Source organism: Bombina bombina, chromosome 2 (genome assembly GCF_027579735.1).
Source record: "Bombina bombina isolate aBomBom1 chromosome 2, aBomBom1.pri, whole genome shotgun sequence".
NCBI lineage: Eukaryota > Metazoa > Chordata > Amphibia > Anura > Bombinatoridae > Bombina > Bombina bombina.
In genome coordinates this window covers 1,127,346,898-1,127,367,888 of record NC_069500.1, presented here as the reverse complement: position 1 = coordinate 1,127,367,888, position 20,991 = coordinate 1,127,346,898, and positions in this window count along the sequence as shown.

Below are 20,991 nucleotides of genomic sequence, written 5' to 3'. Positions count from 1 at the left end.
GGAAAGGGAAATCATAATTTGAAACAATGATTTATTATAATAAATAATATTAGATCTCAAGAGGGGCCACTTAACTAAGGATTATTTACCACAATTGTAAGAGCTAGCACTATGCTCTAGGCATAGTAATTATTATTATAGATCTCAGCCTACATACAGATATAATATATTGAGTGGTTCAAAATTAATTTCAACATAGGACTAGAATAAAAATAAGTTGTAATTATTCTTCAGATATATTATATCTGCAGAACAACTAGCGGTAAGTCTATCTCCAACAGTTTATTAAATCTGTATGTATGTTAAGGCCCTCTGGGGCCCTTGTTCCCAATTTAAAGATCCAAAAAGCCTTGCGCATACGAAGCAACTTGTCTCTATCTCCTCCTTTGTTGGGAACCTTTACCCATTCAATAATTTGCCACACTAAGTTGTCAATACTACTATTGTGACAAAACTTAAAATGCCTAGCCACTTGTGAGTCCGGATCATCGGACTTAATGTCGTAGATATGTTCTTTTATTCGCTCTCTGGCTTCCCTTGTGGTAAGACCAACGTACTGCTTTAAACATGCTTGGCAAGTCACAAGGTACACTATATATGTGCTGCGACAATTTGTGCATGCATCAATGGTAAACACTCTCGGAGTCTTTGTCGATTGAAAAGTTTTAATTCCAATCTTCCACCATCTCCCCAAGATGCACAAGGGTCTTGACAATGTCCAGGGACGTCCTATCATCTCTGGTATTGGATCCTTGTTGGAACCCTTGGGGAGATGGATGGAAGGTATTTTACAGCTTTTGGTAAAGATTCTTCCGTCATTCCTTAAGGACACGAAACATCTGCTAGTCCTGGTAGAAGACATCAATTGGAAACCAGAATATTCATGGTTAACTATTGATGTAGTAAGTTTGTATTCTACCATTCCTTTGGATAAAGGTATGATTTCAGTAGCATTTTTCTTGGATAAATATACAGGTTACAGTAATACTGACAAAAGCTTCATACTTAGGGCACTCTTCTTTCTACTTACGCACAATTACTTCTCATTTGGCGGCAGTTTTTACCTGCAAAAGAGAGGTACTGCAATGGGGGCTACTTTTGCCCCCTCTTTTGCAAATTTATACATGGGGTGGTGGGCGCTATCCCATGTGTATGGTGAAAACTGCCGCCAGAGGGGGAGTATTGTGATGTATAGGAGATTTATTGACAATCTCCTTCTGATATGGCAAGGGTCAACAGAAGAGTGCACTGAGTTTGTGAAAGACCTTAATATTAATGATGTTGGTCTGAGCTTTACAAGCACTGCAAGTAAAACGAGTATTGAATATCTAGACCTTACACTTTCTAATGAGGGTAGTAAGGTTGTTACTAAATTACACAGGAAGCAAATTGCAGGCAATAGCATTCTGCATGCTAAAAGTATGCATCCTAAGCATACAAGCTTTGGAATACTTAAAGGAGAATTTATTAGTTTACAAAGAAATTGTTCCTCATTGTTAGAATACCATAATATGGCCAAAGACTTCAAGGAGAGGTTTGTACAAAGAGGATTCTCCCAAAAACAAATTACCAAAGCATACAATATAGTATCCAGAATGGACAGAAATAGGATGCTCCACTCAAATAGAGCTAAGAGAAATAGAGAGATGAGTAATACACCGATTTTTGTCACAAATTACAGCAAACAATTTGACCAGATTGCAAATATTGTCCAGGAATGTCTACCGATTCTTAAAGGAGATGGAGATCTCTATGAGATAGTACAAAGGGGATGCAAGTGCATCCCTAGGAAGAATAAGACCTTGGGCAATATTTTGGCCCCTAGTGAAATAAAAACTACCTCACACAGAGTTACAAGTTGGTTGGAATGCAAGGGCCACTATAGATGTGGTGCCACCAGATGCAAAGCATGCTCATACACGCTAACTGGTAAAACTTTTCAATTGACAAAGACTTAGAGAGTGTTTACCATTGATGCATGCACAAATTGTCGCAGCACATATATAGTGTACCTTGTGACTTGCCAAGCATGTTTAAAGCAGTACGTTGGTCTTACCACAAGGGAAGCCAGAGAGCGAATAAAAGAACATATCTACGACATTAAGTCCGATGATCCGGACTCACAAGTGGCTAGGCATTTTAAGTTTTGTCACAATAGTAGTATTGACAACTTAGTGTGGCAAATTATTGAATGGGTAAGGGTTCCCAACAGAGGAGGAGATAGAGACAAGTTGCTTTGTATGCGCGAGGCTTTTTGGATCTTTAAATTGGGAACAAGGGCCCCAGAGGGCCTTAACATACATACAGATTTAATAAACTGTTGGAGATAGACTTACCGCTAGTTGTTCTGCAGATATAATATATCTGAAGAATAATTAAAACTTATTTTTATTCTAGTCCTATGTTGAAATTAATTTTGAACCACTCAATATATTATATCTGTATGGAGGCTGAGATCTATAATAATAATTACTATGCCTAGAGCATAGTGCTAGCTCTTACAATTGTGGTAAATAATCCTTAGTTAAGTGGCCCCTCTTGAGATCTATGTGGCCCTATAAGATCTAATATTATTTATTATAATAAATCATTGTTTCAAATTATGATTTCCCTTTCCATAGACATATCCGTATATAGGACATATAGTATAGCTATTAGTATTGTTATGCACAAATAGTATGGTTAAATCATATGGATTTATTTTTCTCTCAATTCATAATGAGAAATTACCAAATATAATGTGGTTAATCAGTTTAGGATTAAGGAATCTAGTATTCGAAATGGAGATAATTTCTCTTTAATTGGTCACAATGTTAATAGACAGGAAATGACATACCTTAGCTGTATAACGCCTTAAATCTTGGTTGTAAGATTTTGAATATATCAGAATACACATACTACAAAATAGCACTATAATGGTACACGTTTGTATATTGATATATATGGATTAAATAGACTTTGTACATTTTAAGGGTGTAAAGTGATGCTCTAATATCATCTAAACGTTTGAGATAACAGTTTGTAGTATTGATATATATAAAATATCTATGTATGTGCAAACTGGCAATCAAGGAGTTAACTTGAGAAATAATACGTCATTGTGATTTGTAAATTTAAGTAGGCTGTGTATCTAAGACAGCACGGTCTATGAATAAGGCAGAGAGCTGAAACATGTCAGACCGCTGCTGTCTTAGATCTGATTTTTTACAAATTTTTGCTGTGAAACTGTTTTAATTAATATGGCATTAAAGTTTACTTTTTAAACTCTTAGCCTGTGGCTCCAACTCGCCCTATTTTTCTACTTTCGATTGCTGATTTATGCAGACTTACAGAGGTCTGCGGGCGGTTAGCGGGGAGCTCTGTGAGTATATGCTGTGCTGTAAGGAGCGGATCACCTAACTCACACCTGGTTGTGATTGGAAAGGAGGAGTTCATTCACAGAGGACAGACCTTAACCGGGAGCTTGTGCAACGCTGGCAACAACTGGAGGATTGAGGTACTGTACCTATTTTGAACTGTGCTGTTTGGAATAATGATACTATTAGAATTATCCACAAGACTTTGTACTAGTCTAAGCATTGGTTTGAGCGCTATATCGAGACTTTTTCTTTTTTCATATTCAACTAAAAGATAGACTAGACTGCAGCTCCAACTATGTACTATTTACTTACTTGTTTGTGTGGGACCCAATATTTAGGTAGAACAATTAGAAAAGTAAGAAACAGATGGGGTGAACATTTTAGGAACGTGAAGAGGGGTTGTCTCAAACACAGTGTCTCAAGACATCACGCTCAATGCCATCAAGGTTTGAATTGTCAGTTTCGTATTACCCCCCCCTGGAAAAAAATACTTTTTAAACAGGGAGCAAATAGGTTTAAAAGCTTGTGCCAGAGGGAAACATACTGGATCTACAAATTTGACACCCTATTTCCATCAGGGTTATACAGAAATTTAGATATGGCTGCTTTTTAAGATCGTTGGTTTATTTGTGTCCCTTTTACAATGTACACCTTGTTCTGTATCTATCATGTCACTACTCAGTATACATGCAACATTGTTAATCTAGTTCACAGTATTGCTGTACCCATTAGGAATAATTGATTTCCATATACACACATACTAGTACTGATGATGTTTCTATAGTTACATTTATTTTAATTAATTATTTATTCCCCATTCTAGGGACCCTTCCTGTAGATATTTAGTTACTCCCCCAGACATTTTTTTGTATCACTAACATGATCCTTCACTATATATTTCATCACTCATCATGACTATTCTTTTTATTACATTTGTTAATAATGCCTATATAGTATATAGTGTATATATATCAATACACTATGTAATACATCACATATATGCCAATAATGCCATAGGCAGCACAGAGCATTTTATCTATTTTAGTTTTGAGCACATCACACATAGCCCCCACATACACCCTTATAAGGTAAGTTACATTAACAATCATACATTAAAGGCAAGGTAACGTTTGCAATGTTTTTAAATTTGTATATTTTTATAATTATCAAGCATACAGGAAGAGAAAACTCAGTAGTGCGAAAAAATGAATGTAGTGAATAACCACTTAAACCAGCTACTGGTTGGTGAATTACAAACGATAAACCAGCCTTCAGATAGAATACAATATGACAATTTCAAATAGCTGCAAAGTCAATTGCCAGAGTCAATCCCCCCACTGCTGCCCAAGCATTTACCGGTATTTTTGGGATCTGCGATGCACGGGTACCTCGTACCTCCTTCGAGTGCTCGTCTTTCCGCCGGCTCTGCTGCTTGGCGTCCTCGTGGGTCTGGGAATGTACAGCGTCTCTCCTACTCTCGGCGAGCGTCGAATCCTATTGGCTGGTTGTAGTGTCAATCAGCAGAAACCAATCCATGGTAGATATCAAGCTGAAAGTTCACCTGTAGCTGTAAGTTGAAAACACACACCTCCCCACAGCACGATCATCCAGGAATCTCTGGCAAATGGCATAAAGAGAAAAAACGGCACTCCTGGAGATTATCAATTAAAAGTCTTTATTTCAAACGAATGGTTTTAAAAGTGAAAGGCACACACAAATAAAAGCACAGCAGGTGTGGCACTGTCTGGCTTACGCGTTTCGGCTTGGAGCCGTAGTCATAGCCTATAGTGCTATGTGTCACACCTGTAATATACCCATACCTAAAATCTACTTGTTTAAGAAATGAAAGACACACCTGTTGCTTGCCTACTCTATACAATGTAAAGCTAAATAGTACAAATCTCCAATGCAATTAAGGCACTGACATAGCATGCTAATATACAAAGTCTAGTGAGTAAGGGGAATGTAAAGTAAACAGAAAGAAAAGAGAATACACATAATCAGAACAGCATAAGACAAAGGTACTTATATGGATAAGAATTAGCATTAAATACACAAGTGAACCAATAATTCAAATTATCAAAATATTCAAAGAAGGGCAAAACATAGGAGTTAATTTATCCTGTATAACCCTAACCCTATAGCATAATTCAAAATTAACTAAAAAACATAATAGAAGGAAAATAATAATTATACAGCACTCTCAAAAAGCTAAAAAGGATGGATTGTTATTGCCAGATACAAAACCTAAATGAGATAGATAATCACAGTTCAACATAATGTGTTATTGCAGTATGTATGAAATACATATATAGAAAAGCCTAACTTTAACCAGTATATAGTGTGTAAAATGCTCCCAAGAGGATTACCACAGATTCATGAAATCGTACTTGGAGTTGAGACCATTTGGGATACGAGTGCCCATTGTAAAAATCCAGTGTGCCTCTCTCAACTCTAGTAAGCGATCAATGGAACCACCTCTTTTGGGTCTGTAAACCCTTTCTATGGCACTCCAGGAAAAGGAAGAAAGATTACCACCATGATGTACCCCAAAATGCTGAAATACAGGGGTGCTGGATTTGGCTGTAGTGAAAGAGGAAAGATGTTCCCTAATTCTGGTGTTTACATCTCTTGAGGTGAGACCTATGTATTGAATTCTGCATGTTGAACAGTTAAGAACGTAAATCACATTTGTGCATGTGCAGTTTAAGAGTGTTTTGATGTTAAATGTTTTTCCTGTAACATAACTCGTAAATGTATTCCCTGTGTGTACAAAATTACACGGTTTGCACTTCTTATGGCCACATTTGTGCATGCCCTGGTGTCTGATCCAAGTACAGGCATCATTAGTGTTAGTGGGCAGCATAGTGGGAGACAGCAGAGATCCCAGTGTGGGACCTTTCTTGTATGCACACCTGACCCCACTTTTAACTGTTTCAATTAATTTATCATCTGCCTTAAGGATTTTAAAATGTGTACGTATGATAGAACAGATGTCATTGTATTGTCCACTATGTGTGGGGACAAAAGTCACTCCATCAAAGTGCTTAGAATCGGTTCTCTGTCTGTCGACCAGGAGACTAGCTCTGGTTTTAAGATTCACTGAGTGTTTAGCCCTACAGATGGCTTTTTTTTGGATATCTGCATTGGTGTAACCTGGATTCAAGGTCTCTAGCAAGTGTCCTGAAGTCACTATCATCCGAACAGTTCCTTTTGAGCCTGATCATCTCCCCCTTAGCAATGGCTTCAGGGACATGTTTCGGATGGCAGCTTGTACCAAATAGGACTGAATTCCCTGAAATTGGTTTCCTATAGGAAACTGTTTTAACTTTTCCATTGGGGAGCCCTATTAGGGTAAGATCTAAAAAATTGGCACTTTTGTCATTAGATTCAAAAGTAAATCTGAGATTCATGTCATTCATGCGGGCGGTTAGCGGGGAGCTCTGTGAGTATATGCAGTGCTGTAAGGAGCGGATCACCTAACTCACACCTGGTTGTGATTGGAAAGGAGGAGTTCATTCACAGAGGACAGACCGTAACCGGGAGCTTGTGTAACGCTGGCAACAACCGGAGGATTGAGGTACTGTACCTATTTTGAACTGTGCTGTTTGGAATAATGATACTATTAGAATTATCCACAAGACTTTGTACTAGTCTAAGCATTGGTTTGAGCGCTATATCGGGACTTTTTCTTTGTCATATTCAACTAAAAGATAGACTAGACTGCAGCTCCAACTATGTAATATATTTACTTACTTGTTTGTGTGGGACCCAATATTTAGGTAGAACAATTAGAAAAGTAAGAAACAGATGGGGTGAACATTTTAGGAACGTGAAGAGGGGTTGTCTCAAACACAGTGTCTCAAGACATCACGCTCAATGCCATCAAGGTTTGAATTGTCAGTTTCGTATTACCCCCCCTGGAAAAAAATACTTTTTAAACAGGGAGCAAATAGGTTTAAAAGCTTGTGCCAGAGGGAAACCTACTGGATCTACAAATTTGACACCCTATTTCCATCAGGGTAATACAGAAATTTAGATATGGCTGCTTTTTAAGATCGTTGGTTTATTTGTGTCCCTTTTACAATGTACACCTTGTTCTGTATCTATCATGTCACTACTCAGTATACATGCAACATTGTTAATCTAGTTCACAGTATTGCTGTACCCATTAGGAATAATTGATTTCCCTATACACACATACTAGTACTGATGATGTTTCTATAGATACATTTATTTTAATTAATTATTTATTCCCCATTCTAGGGACCCTTCCTGTAGATATTTAGTTACTCCTCCAGACATTTTTTTGTATCACTAACATGATCCTTCACTATATATTTCATCACTCATCATGACTATTCTTTTTATTACATTTGTTAATAATGCCTATATAGTATATAGTGTATATATATCACTACACTATGTAATACATCACATATATGCCAATAATGCCATAGGCAGCACAGAGCATTTTATCTATTTTAGTTTTGAGCACATCACACATAGCCCCCACATACACCCTTATAAGGTAAGTTACATTAACAATCATACATTAAAGGCAAGGTAACGTTTGCAATGTTTTTAAATTTGTATATTTTTATAATTATCAAGCATACAGGAAGAGAAAACTCAGTAGTGCGAAAAAATGAATGTAGTGAATAACCACTTAAACCAGCTACTGGTTGGTGAATTACAAACGATAAACCAGCCTTCAGATAGAATAAGATATGACAATTTCAAATAGCTGCAAAGTCAATTGCCAGAGTCAATCCCCCCACTGCTGCCCAAGCATTTACCGGTATTTTTGGGATCTGCTATGCACGGGTACCTCGTACCTCCTTCGAGTGCTCGTCTTTCCGCCGGCTCTGCTGCTTGGGGTCCTTGTGGGTCTGGGAATGTACAGCGTCTCTCCTACTCTCGGCGAGCGTCAAATCCTATTGGCTGGTTGTAGTGTCAATCAGCAGGAACCAATCCATGGTAGATATCAAGCTGAAAGTTCACCTGTAGCTGTAAGTTGAAAACACACACCTCCCCACAGCACGATCATCCAGGAATCTCTGGCAAATGTCATAAAGAGAAAAAAACGGCACTCCTGGAGATTATCAATTAAAAGTCTTTATTTCAAACTAATGGTGTTAAAAGCGAAAGGCACACACAAATAAAAGCACAGCAGGTGTGGCACTGTCTGGCTTACGCGTTTCGGCTTTGAGCCGTAGTCATAGCCTATAGTGCTATGTGTCACACCTGTAATATACCCATACCTAAAATCTACTTGTTTAAGAAATGAAAGACACACCTGTTGCTTGCTTACTCTATACAATGTAAAGCTAAATAGTACAAATCTCCAATGCAATTAAGGCACTGACATAGCATGCTAATATACAAAGTCTAGTGAGTAAGGGGAATGTAAAGTAAACAGAAAGAAAAGAGAATACACATAATCAGAACAGCATAAGACAAAGGTACTTATATGGATAAGAATTAGCATTAAATACACAAGTGAACCAATAATTCAAATTATCAAAATATTCAAAGAAGGGCAAAATATAGGAGTTAATTTATCCTGTATAACCCTAACCCTATAGCATAATTCAAAATTAACTAAAAAACATAATAGAAGGAAAATAATAATTATACAGCACTCTCAAAAAGCTAAAAAGGATGGATTGTTATTGTTAGATACAAAACCTAAATGAGATAGATAATCACAGTTCAACATAATGTGTTATTGCAGTATGTATGAAATACATATATAGAAAAGCCTAACTTTAACCAGTATATAGTGTGTAAAATGCTCCCAAGAGGATTACCACAGATTCATAAAATCGTACTTGGAGTTGAGACCATTTGGGATACGAGTGCCCATTGTAAAAATCCAGTGTGCCTCTCTCAACTCTAGTAAGCGATCAATGGAACCACCTCTTTTGGGTCTGTTAACCCTTTCTATGGCACTCCAGGAAAAGGAAGAAAGATTACCACCATGATGTACCCCAAAATGCTGAACTACAGGGGTGCTGGATTTGGCTGTAGTGAAAGAGGAAAGATGTTCCCTAATTCTGGTGTTTACATCTCTTGAGGTGAGACCTATGTATTGAATTCTGCATGTTGAACAGTTAAGAACGTAAATCACATTTGTGCATGTGCAGTTTAAGAGTGTTTTGATGTTAAATGTTTTTCCTGTAACATAACTCGTAAATGTATTCCCTGTGTGTACAAAATTACACGGTTTGCAATTCTTATGGCCACATTTGTGCATGCCCTGGTGTCTGATCCAAGCACAGGCATCATTAGTGTTAGTGGGCAGCATAGTGGGAGACAGCAGAGATCCCAGTGTGGGACCTTTCTTGTATGCACACCTGACCCCACTTTTAACTATTTCAATTAATTTATCATCTGCCTTAAGGATATTAAAATGTTTACGTATGATAGAACAGATGTCATTGTATTGTCCACAATGTGTGGTGACAAAAGTCACTCCATCAAAGTGCTTAGAATCGGTTCTCTGTTTGTCGAACAGGAGACTAGCTCTTGTTTTAAGATTCACTGAGTGTTTAGCCCTACAGATTGCTTTTTTTTGGATATCTGCGTTGGTGTAACCTGGATTCAAGGTCTCTAGCAAGTGTCCTGAAGTCACTATCATCCGAACAGTTCCTTTTGAGCCTGATCATCTCCCCCTTAGCAATCGCTTCAGGGACATGTTTCGGATGGCAGCTTGTACCAAATAGGACTGAATTCCCTGAAATGGGTTTCCAATAGGAAACTGTTTTAACTTTTCCATTGGGGAGCCCTATTAGGGTAAGATCTAAAAAATTGGCACTTTTGTCATTAGATTCAAAAGTAAATCTGAGATTCATGTCATTCATGTTAAGGAATGAGCAGAATTCTTCAGCTTGCTGTTCGGTTCCTGTCCATATAAAGATCAGATCGTCTATATATCTCTTGTATGTAGATATATAGACACGAAAGGGGTTACTATTTCCAAAGATGTGGAAAAACTCCCAGAATCCTAGAAAAAGATTAGCATATGAGGGGGCAAATTTCGCCCCCATTGCTGTTCCACATCTCTGGAGATAGTAAACCCCCTCAAACACAAAAAAATTGTGTGTAAGGAGGAATCCTACCACCTTCACAATGAAACAATTGAAGTCTTCAGTGTAATTGGCAAAATTATCCAGGAAAAAGCATATAGCCTTCAAACCTATGTCATGGGGTATACAGGAGTAGAGTGAGACAGCATCCACAGTCAACCATCTGGATTGTGATGTCCAAACAACATTATCCATTAACTGTGAAACATGTTTTGTATCCCGCAAATGCAAGGGCAATGAAGTTACCATCGGCTGTAGGATGCTGTCCACCCAGTCTGATAGATTGCACAACAGGGAGTCAACCCCACTCACAATGGGACAACCCTTGACTTCAGAGAGGGACTTGTGGACCTTGGGAAAATGATGAAAAGCAGGAATCTTTGGAAAATCTGGAACCAAATATGCAAAAGTTGTCGAATCAATGAAGCCTGATTCCATTCCCTCATTCAAAAGATCCACAAGTTCCCTCCTGAAAACAGAGGTGGGATCACCTTTAAGGATGGAATATTCATCCTTATTGTTGAGTTGCCTTAATGCTTCAGCAACGTAAGCTTCACGGTCAAGAACAGCAGTCATTCCGCCTTTATCGGCTTTTCTTATGGTGATACTGGAGTTATCTTTTAACTCCTTAACTGCAGTTCTTTCCCTGAAACTCAGGTTGTTCTTGGGTCGTTTATTAGACTGTTTGAGGGCAATAAGATCCTGTTCCACCCTATTGTAGAAAGTTTCTACAATATTACCCATGACCTGTATAGGGTAAAAGGTGGATTTACCCTTCATAGAGGGGCCTCTACTGTGTGTACCCTGTGAATTATGTGTGGACTCTGACTGTAGTTGTTGCAGAGAAACCACATCACAATTTTGTGAAAAAGAGAGAGACTCAGTGTGAGCTGAAGTCCCCTGTTGTTCACTATCAGTAACCCCAGTAGTGGTAGCGAAAAACTTCTTCAAAGTAATATTTCTAATGAATTTATTTAAATCCAGTAAGGTTTTAAAAACATCAAAGTCATTCGTGGGGTGAGAAATTAAGACCCAAGCTAAGTACTTTCAATTGATCAGTGGTAAGTGATATGGATGAAAGATTAATGACATTGTTATATGTGGCATTTATTTGTACTTTGAGATTGGTTTGGCCTGTCTCAGCTGGTATCTCTGTTGTCCCTGTGAATTGTGGTAAACTTGTGTCTTGGATTTGGTCCCCCCCCCCTTTGTGTGAAATCTGGTCCTGGGGAAAAACCTGTTCTATAAGACCTGTATTCCCTATTTGTGCAGTATTATAATGCGTGCCAGGCTGGGGTACAGATATTGGGTACATAGAATAATTAGAGTTATGTTTAGCAATTGAAGTATGCAATTGAAGTATCCAGTGATTCCTGGATGATTGTGCTGTGGGGAGGTGTGTGTTTTCAACTTACAGCTACAGGTGAACTTTCAGCTTGATATCTACCATGGATTGGTTCCTGCTGATTGACACTACAACCAGCCAATAGGATTCGGCACTCGCCGAAAGTAGGAGAGACGCTGTAAATTCCCAGACCCACGAGGACGCCAAGCAGCAGAGCCGGCGGAAAGACGAGCACTCAAAGGAGGTACGAGGTACCCGTGCATCGCAGATCCCAAAAATACCGGTAAATGCTTGGGCAGCAGTGGGGGGACTGACTCCGGCAATTGACTTTGCAGCTATTTGAAATTGTCATATCGTATTCTATCTGAAGGCTGGTTTATCGTTTGTAATTCACTAACCAGTAGCTGGTTTAAGTGGTTATTCACTACATTCATTTTTTTGCACTACTGAGTTTTCTCTTCCTGTATGCTTGATAAATTTGGGTACTTTACTGGCTGTACCAACACTCAGTAGTAGCGCTACTTATACACACAATTTACAAGCCTTGGGCTCCCCACAGCAATATGGACGAAATGGCTCACAACTCTATACAACCTCCTATACAGCAATTTTATTCCCTGATGCCTTACACAGCAAGACAAGAAGGGACTGTAAACAGTGAAGTGATTTTCTCTGAGGATAAGAGTGTACTGGCACTTAGTTCACTTTTTGACATGATGGAGAATCTGCTCATTAAGTCCAAAGTCCAAAATTCAGTGGGACATTTAGACAATTGTAAAATATCGGTCATTGCAAATCATCCCTAGAGGCCTACGAATCTTTAAATTCCCCACTTTTGATGTGGACTGTAATGATAAAGACTTTGTGGAGGAATGGAACCAAGTTTTATCTAATTGCTCACTGAACTTGATGCTTCTTATGCTACAATATAAGGTTAAGCAACTTGAAAAAGTCAAATTAGAAATTGCAGAGTTACAGGCAGAACTAAACTTACATAGTACAGATTCAGACTTTGCTAAATTTGATAATATCCTTAGAGGTATTTTAGCTACTAGCAGATCCACAATCATGGAGAGAAAATACACTACATTTTTGAGAGACAAAAATGATTATCTTAATAATACAGTGTATATATGGAGTAAAAAACAAAGGTCTACATTTAGACAAAATCAGCCAAGGTTTGGGAGGAGAGGAAGGGGACATAGGAACAGACAAAGACAGACAAATAATACTAGAAATGTAACATTTACTGGAAGTGATACTGAGTATAGCACTGATGGCAGTGACGAAACATTCAATACTCAAACACCAGGTCTGACTGATAGTGCTATTACCACTAAACCTCCGTTTGTAGGAGAAACACAAAGTAATTTACAATCTGTACATAGGTCTGAAACTACACCTTTGATACATTCAGCTGAGACATTGCATACTTCAATTGCTAAACATAACTCTAATTATTCTATGTACCCAATATCTGTACCCCAGCCTGGCACGCATTATAATACTACACAAATAGGGAATACAGGTCTTATAGAACAGGTTTTTCCCCAGGACCAGATTTCACACAAAGGGGGGGGGACCAAATCCAAGACACAAGTTTACCACAATTCACAGGGACAACAGAGATACCAGCTGAGACAGGCCAAACCAATCTCAAAGTACAAATAAATGCCACATATAACAATGTCATTAATCTTTCATCCATATCACTTACCACTGATCAATTGAAAGTACTTAGCTTGGGTCTTAATTTCTCACCCACGAATGACTTTGATGTTTTTAAAACCTTACTGGATTTAAATAAATTCATTAGAAATATCACTTTGAAGAAGTTTTTCGCTACCACTACTGGGGTTACTGATAGTGAACAACAGGGGACTTCAGCTCACACAAACTTGTGATGTGGTTTCTCTGCAACAACTACAGTCAGAGTTCACACATAATTCACAGGGTACACACAGTAGAGGCCCCTCTATGAAGGGTGACTGTTGTTCTTGACCATGAAGCTTACGTTGCTGAAGCATTAAGGCAACTCTACAATAAGGATGAATATTCCATCCTTAAAGGTGATCCCACCTCTGTCTTCAGGAGGGAACTTGTGGATCTTTTGGATGAGGGAATGGAATCAGGCTTCATTGATTCGACAACTTTTGGAAATTTAGTTCCAGATTTTCCAAAGATTCCCGCTTTTCATCATTTTCCCAAGGTCCACAAGTCCCTCTCTGAAGTCAAGGGTCGTCCCATTGTGAGTGGGGTTGACTCCCTGTTGTGCAATCTATCAGAGTGGGTGGACAGCATCCTACAGCCTATGGTAACTTCATTGCCCTCACATGTGCGGGATACAAAACATGTTTTACAGTTAATGGATAATGTTGTTTGGACATCACAATCCAGATGATTGACTGTGGATGCTGTCTCACTCTACTCCTGTATACCCCATGACATAGGTTTGAAGGCTATATGCTTTTTCCTGGATAATTTTGCCAATTACACTGAAGACTTCAATTGTTTCATTGTGAAGGTGGTAGGATTCCTCCTTACACACAATTTTTTTGTGTTTGAGGGGGTTTACTATCTCCAGAGATGTGGAACAGCAATGGGGGCGAAATTTGCCCCCTCATATGCTAATCTTTTTCTAGGATTCTGGGAGTTTTTCCACATCTTTGGAAATAGTAACCCCTTTCGTGTCTATATATCTACATACAAGAGATATATAGACGATCTGATCTTTATATGGACAGGAACCGAACAGCAAGCTGAAGAATTCTGCTCATTCCTTAACATGAATGACATGAATCTCAGATTTACTTTTGAATCTAATGACAAAAGTGCCAATTTTTTAGATCTTACCCTAATAGGGCTCCCCAATGGAAAAGTTAAAACAGTTTCCTATAGGAAACCCATTTCAGGGAATTCAGTCCTATTTGGTACAAGCTGCCATCCGAAACATGTCCCTGAAGCGATTGCTAAGGGGGAGATGATCAGGCTCAAAAGGAACTGTTCGGATGATAGTGACTTCAGGACACTTGCTAGAGACCTTGAATCCAGGTTACACCAACGCAGATATCCAAACAAAAACAATCTGTAGGGCTAAACACTCAGTGAATCTTAAAACAAGAGCTAGTCTCCTGTTCGACAAACAGAGAACCGATTCTAAGCACTTTGATGGAGTGACTTTTGTCACCACACATTGTGGACAATACAATGACATCTGTTCTATCATACGTAAACATTTTAATATCCTTAAGGCAGATGATAAATTAATTGAAATAGTTAAAAGTGGGGTCAGGTGTGCATACAAGAAAGGTCCCACACTGGGATCTCTGCTGTCTCCCACTATGCTGCCCACTAACACTAATGATGCCTGTGCTTGGATCAGACACCAGGGCATGCACAAATGTGGCCAACAAAACACTCTTAAACTGCACATGCACAAATGTGATTTACGTTCTTAACTGTTCAACATGCAGAATTCAATACATAGGTCTCACCTCAAGAGATGTAAACACCAGAATTAGGGAACATCTTTCCTCTTTCACTACAGCCAAATCCAGCACCCCTGTAGTTCAGCATTTTGGGGTACATCATGGTTGTAATCTTTCTTCCTTTTCCTGGAGTGCCATAGAAAGGGTTTACAGACCCAAAAGACGTGGTTCCATTGATCGCTTACTAGAGTTGAGAGAGGCACACAGGATTTTTACAATGGGCACTCGTATCCCAAATGGTCTCAACTCCAAGTACGATATCATGAATCTGTGGTAATCCTCTTGGGAGCATTTTACACACTATATACTGGTTAAAGTTAGGCTTTTCTATATATGTATTTCATACATACTGCAATAACACATTATGTTGAACTGTGATTATCTATCTCATTTAGGTTTTGTATCTAGCAATAACAATCCATCCTTTTTAGCTTTTTGAGAGTGCTGTATAATTATTATTTTCCTTCTATTATGTTTTTTAGTTAATTTTGAATTATGCTATAGGGTTAGGGTTATACAGGATAAATTAACTCCTATGTTTTGCCCTTCTTTGAATATTTTGATAATTTGAATTATTGGTTCACTTGTGTATTTAATGCTAATTCTTCTCCATAAAAGAACCTTTGTCTTATGCTGTTCTGATTATGTGTATTCTCTTTTCTTTCTGTTTACTTTACATTCCCCTTAGCATGCTGTGTCAGTGCCTTAATTGCATTGGAGATTTGTACTATTTAGCTTTACATTGTATAGAGTAGGCAAGCAACAGGTGTGTCTTTCATTTCTTAACCAATTAGTTTTTGGGTATGGGTATATTACAGGTGTGACACATAGCACTATAGGCTATGACTACGGCTCCAAGCCGAAACGCGTAAGCCAGACAGTGCCACACCTGCTGTGCTTTTATTTGTGTGTGCCTTTCGCTTTTAACACCATTCGTTTGAAATACTTTTAATTGATAATCTCCAGGAGTGCCGTTTTTTCTATTTTTATAATTAGCCTTGCAATGCAGTCGCTAAGTCCTTTTCAATATTTTCGTGGTTGAAGAAAAGTTATTTATCTAACAATATATCTACCTTTTATTGTATTACTCCTCCCCCTTGATACTTCCGATATTTCTGTTCTCATCTTAGAGAACCAACCCACCCACATTTGACGTCTGATTTTTGCGCGTTCACGGACCTCGAATCATCTGCGCATGCGCAATTGTCCGTAATTTCTACAGCCAGACTCGGCAGTGCTCTTCATCACAATTACCGATACTCATTCTTAAAATATTGTTTTTGACAGTAAGTATAATTCAATAATTTTTCGATTTCAAAATTTATAGTTTCATATTGTGGCACAATCGTTCCTATTATATGTGTAATATTCATATTCGAAAAATCAAAATAAGTCTTATCAATATTTTAATATATTTTAAGAAAAAAATACATATATCAATCGTGTTTAGAGCAATAAAATTTGAGACATATGTATTATCAATATTAGTACCCAGAAATAAATATTTTAAAAAAAAATCCTAATAGGTGCATTACTAGTCAAATTATGTATGTGCATTGACCATACTGAATGTATGAAAGTTATCTTTTTTTATAGATATACCAATATCGATAATATAATATTCAAGATTAATTTTCATTGATCAACACTTTTTAATCTGAAAAAGCATGTTTTCATTTTTCAAACCGGAGCAGATTTCACTGATACAATAAAAAATTCACAAATCATGTTAGACCCATCTTCCACGCTCTCTCCTATGTAATTTTATCTTGCTTGGTGTTTTTATACTGGAGCATATACAATGTTCCTCTAACAGTCACTTATCCGGCTATAACACATTTTCCATGCTGTCTAATTGCAAATAATAAAGTGTCTTACGTTATTTATTATAATGGATAATATAACATTTATCCTCAAACAACCGATTCATTTTCTTTACCTATGTTCCATACTCAATCATGAACAATAATAGATTTTTTTGTGTTATAATACTTTATCATATTACACATATCCTATAAGCAACACTCATATAGCTATACGCATGTTATATGCTATCTACAGTCAAATTTTTCAGTGCTTGCAGTTTGAATAGCTTAGCAGATAACATTGATCTAATTACCGTCACTCATCCTGCTAGAGCCATGTTAATTTTTCTCTTTTTTTTTTAAAGGGCCACTAAACAAAAAATCTTTCTTTCATGATTCAGATAGATAAAACAATTTTTTAAAAAAATAACAAATTACCTATTATTTATTTTGATTCATTTTTTAGATATCACTATTTGAAGAAAAAGCAATGCACATGGTGAGCCACTTACAAGTGTCTTCTATGTGCAGCAACCAATCAGCAGCTACTGAGCATATCTAGATATGCTTTTCTGCCAAGAATATCAACATAATAAATCTAATTTGATAATCTAAGTAAATTATAATGATGTTTAAAATTGCATTTGTATTGATAACAATGATACATCTATCCATCGCTTCACATAATATACCCATGTTCCATACTCAACTCTTAGTATATATTTTTTTTTTTTTGGTGTTGGTATACTTCAGCAGATGTGCCATGTTCTGAAATTTTATATTTTTATTTTTGTTATTATATTGAGGTGATAACATTGATACCTTGAACCATCCCTTCTCATGCTATACCCAAGTTCCATACTTACCTTGTTGATTTTATATAGTTTTTGTTGTTGCTATAGTGGATCATATTATACTCATCCTATAACCATCGTTCATCATGCTTTACCCATGGGCCCTTTTCTCTACTTTGAAATAATATATAGCTTTATGTTATTATACTGCAGTTGATCACAACGATCCCTTGAACCATCCCTTATCATGCAATACCTATGTTCCATATTCACCCCCAATGATTTTATATAGTGCTTTGTGTTGTCATTATTGTTCTGAGTCTCTTCATCCTATACCCATCAATCATCCTGCTTTACCCATGTTGCCATGTTCTCTACTTTGAAATAATATATTGCTTTCTGTTATTGTACTGGAGGTAATCACAATATTCTATTGAACCATCCCTTCTCATGCTATACCCCTGTTCCCTACTCACCTCCATGATTTTATATAGTGCTTTGTGTTGTCATTATTGAAATGAGTCTACTCAACCTATACCCATCAATCATCATGCTTTACCCATGTTGCCATGTTCTCAAATTCGAAATAATAGATTGTTTTCTGTTATTGAACTGGAGGTGATCACAATGTTCTCTTGAATCATCCCTTCTCATGCTATACCCATGTTCCATAATCTCCTCCATGATTTTATATAGTGCTTTGTGTTGTCATTATTGAGCTGAGTCTCCTCATCCTATACCCATCAATTGCCATCATGCTGTACCCATATTGCCATTTTCTCAAATTAGAAAAAATAGATTGTTTTCTTTTATTTTACTGGAGGTGATCACAATGTTATCTTGAACCATACCTTCTCATGCTAGACCCATGTTCCCTACTCACCTCCATTATTTTATATAGAGCTTTATGTTGTCATTATTGAAATGACTCTCCTCATCCTATACCCATCAATCATCATGCTTTACCCATGTTGCCATGTTCTCTAATTCGAAATAATAGATTGTTTTCTGTTATTGAAATGGAGGTGATCACAATGTTCTCTTGAACCATCCCTTCTCATGCTATACCCATGTTCCATAATCTCCTCCATGATTTTATATAGTGCTTTGTGTTGTAATTATTGAGCTGAGTCTCCTCATCCTATACCCATCAATTTCCATCATGCTTTACGCATGTTTCCATTTTCTCAAATTAGAACAAATAGATTATTTTCTTTTATTTTACTGGAAGTGATCACAATGTTATCTTGAACCATCCCTTCTCATGCTAGACCCATGTTCCCTACTCACCTCCATGATTTTATATAGTGCTTTGTGTTGTCAATATTGAAATGAGTCTCCTCATCCTATACCCATCAATCATCATGCTTTACCCATGTTGCCATGTTCTCTAATTCTAAATAATAGATTGTTTTCTGTTATTGAAATGGAGGTGATCACAATGTTCTCTTGAACCATCCCTTCTCATGCTATACCCATGTTCCATACTCAATCATTTAAATTTATACAGTGTTTGTTTTTATTACGTATACAAATCCTTCTATTGTATTACCAACAATCATCCATTTATACCCATTTCACATGTTCTCCAGTTTTATAAATATATCGCTAATAGTTATTACACTAGAGTTGATAATAATGATCCATTGAACCATCCCTTCTCATGCTATACACATGTCCAATACTCAATCTTTCACTTTATATATTGCTTTGTTTTGTTATAAGGGAGCAGATTCTATTCATCATATTACAATTAATCTTACATTTACAACCATAGTGTGTCTTCTATTTATACCGTAAAATCTATAAATGATATATATGTTCAAAATTTACTTATTTTATAAATATATTTATTACATTACTGATAAACATGCTGCTAGCAATTTTACTTTATGTAGCAATCCTCTCACTTTACCTGTGAATCATTATTCAAATTTGTCCATAATATATTGTTGTCTGTTAACAATCACAAATTTTATACTTATGATTTACTTTTTTTTTCGGTCTAATTTTTTTTTCTCCTAAATATACCATTAGATATTGATCTTCTTAGATGGAAGAAGTTAGAATTTTAATAATCATTTAATTTTTTTTTTTTTTAAAGGTAATATCCCTATAAACAGCAAATTTATATTTCTATTTTATCATTTAAAATAATATTTAAGTATTTCATAATTATTAAATAATTTCTCATTTTTATTGCAGATCACATTTGAAAAATGCCTCACTGCATTGTCATTGGGTGTACCAGCTCTACTAAGAAAGCCGGTGTTGCAAATAATGCAAGCTTTCACGTTTTTCCGAAAACTCACAAAAAAATTAAAATTTGGCTCCAACAAACAAATCAGTACACTGAGGATCAATTGGAAACAACAGTACAGCGCATCTTCGATACCAACAAAACGATAAAGAATAGGATGTGTTCTAAGCATTTCCATCCAGATTGCTACTACACCCAAGGAGTCAATAAGAAATTAAAAATTGATGCTGTACCAACAATTTTTCCTTCACGATTAATTCATTACTCTGAAACTCTATCAACTACGACAACGGATGAATCTGGATCAACTTTAACTTTCAGTGAGTCTTCATCTTCCTCATCAACCGCCTTTCTGATTGAAAAAAGAACACGTTTTAAAATCTGCCATGCATGTGGTCAGAAGTGCAATACATCCAAACAAGATGCTTCAACTAATACTGAACCCATAGAAAGCAAAGATAATTATACTTATTTTAACAAATTCTACGGCACATTGAGTTCTAGTGTACGAACTCAAAAAAACTTTAAAACATTTACGAAAAGTACAACCACCACCGATTTCTTTAAGAAACATGAAAAATACACTTGGACTATGGGTGACATATCGAATGAGAACAGTATTGAAGGCAGCATTGCATTCCGAAGTGCAGACCTTTTTGTTCCGGTCACTGAAAACACAGTTGTAGATAAAACATTGTTACCGCCAGAAACATTAAACATTAATTTCACAACTGTTATGTCCGAACCAATCACAGAAATAATACCAGAAACAGCAGTCAATGAACTTTCCGTGATATCATCCAATCTTGAATTAGAGGAAATTGTAATAGAAGCTGAAAATGAAACATG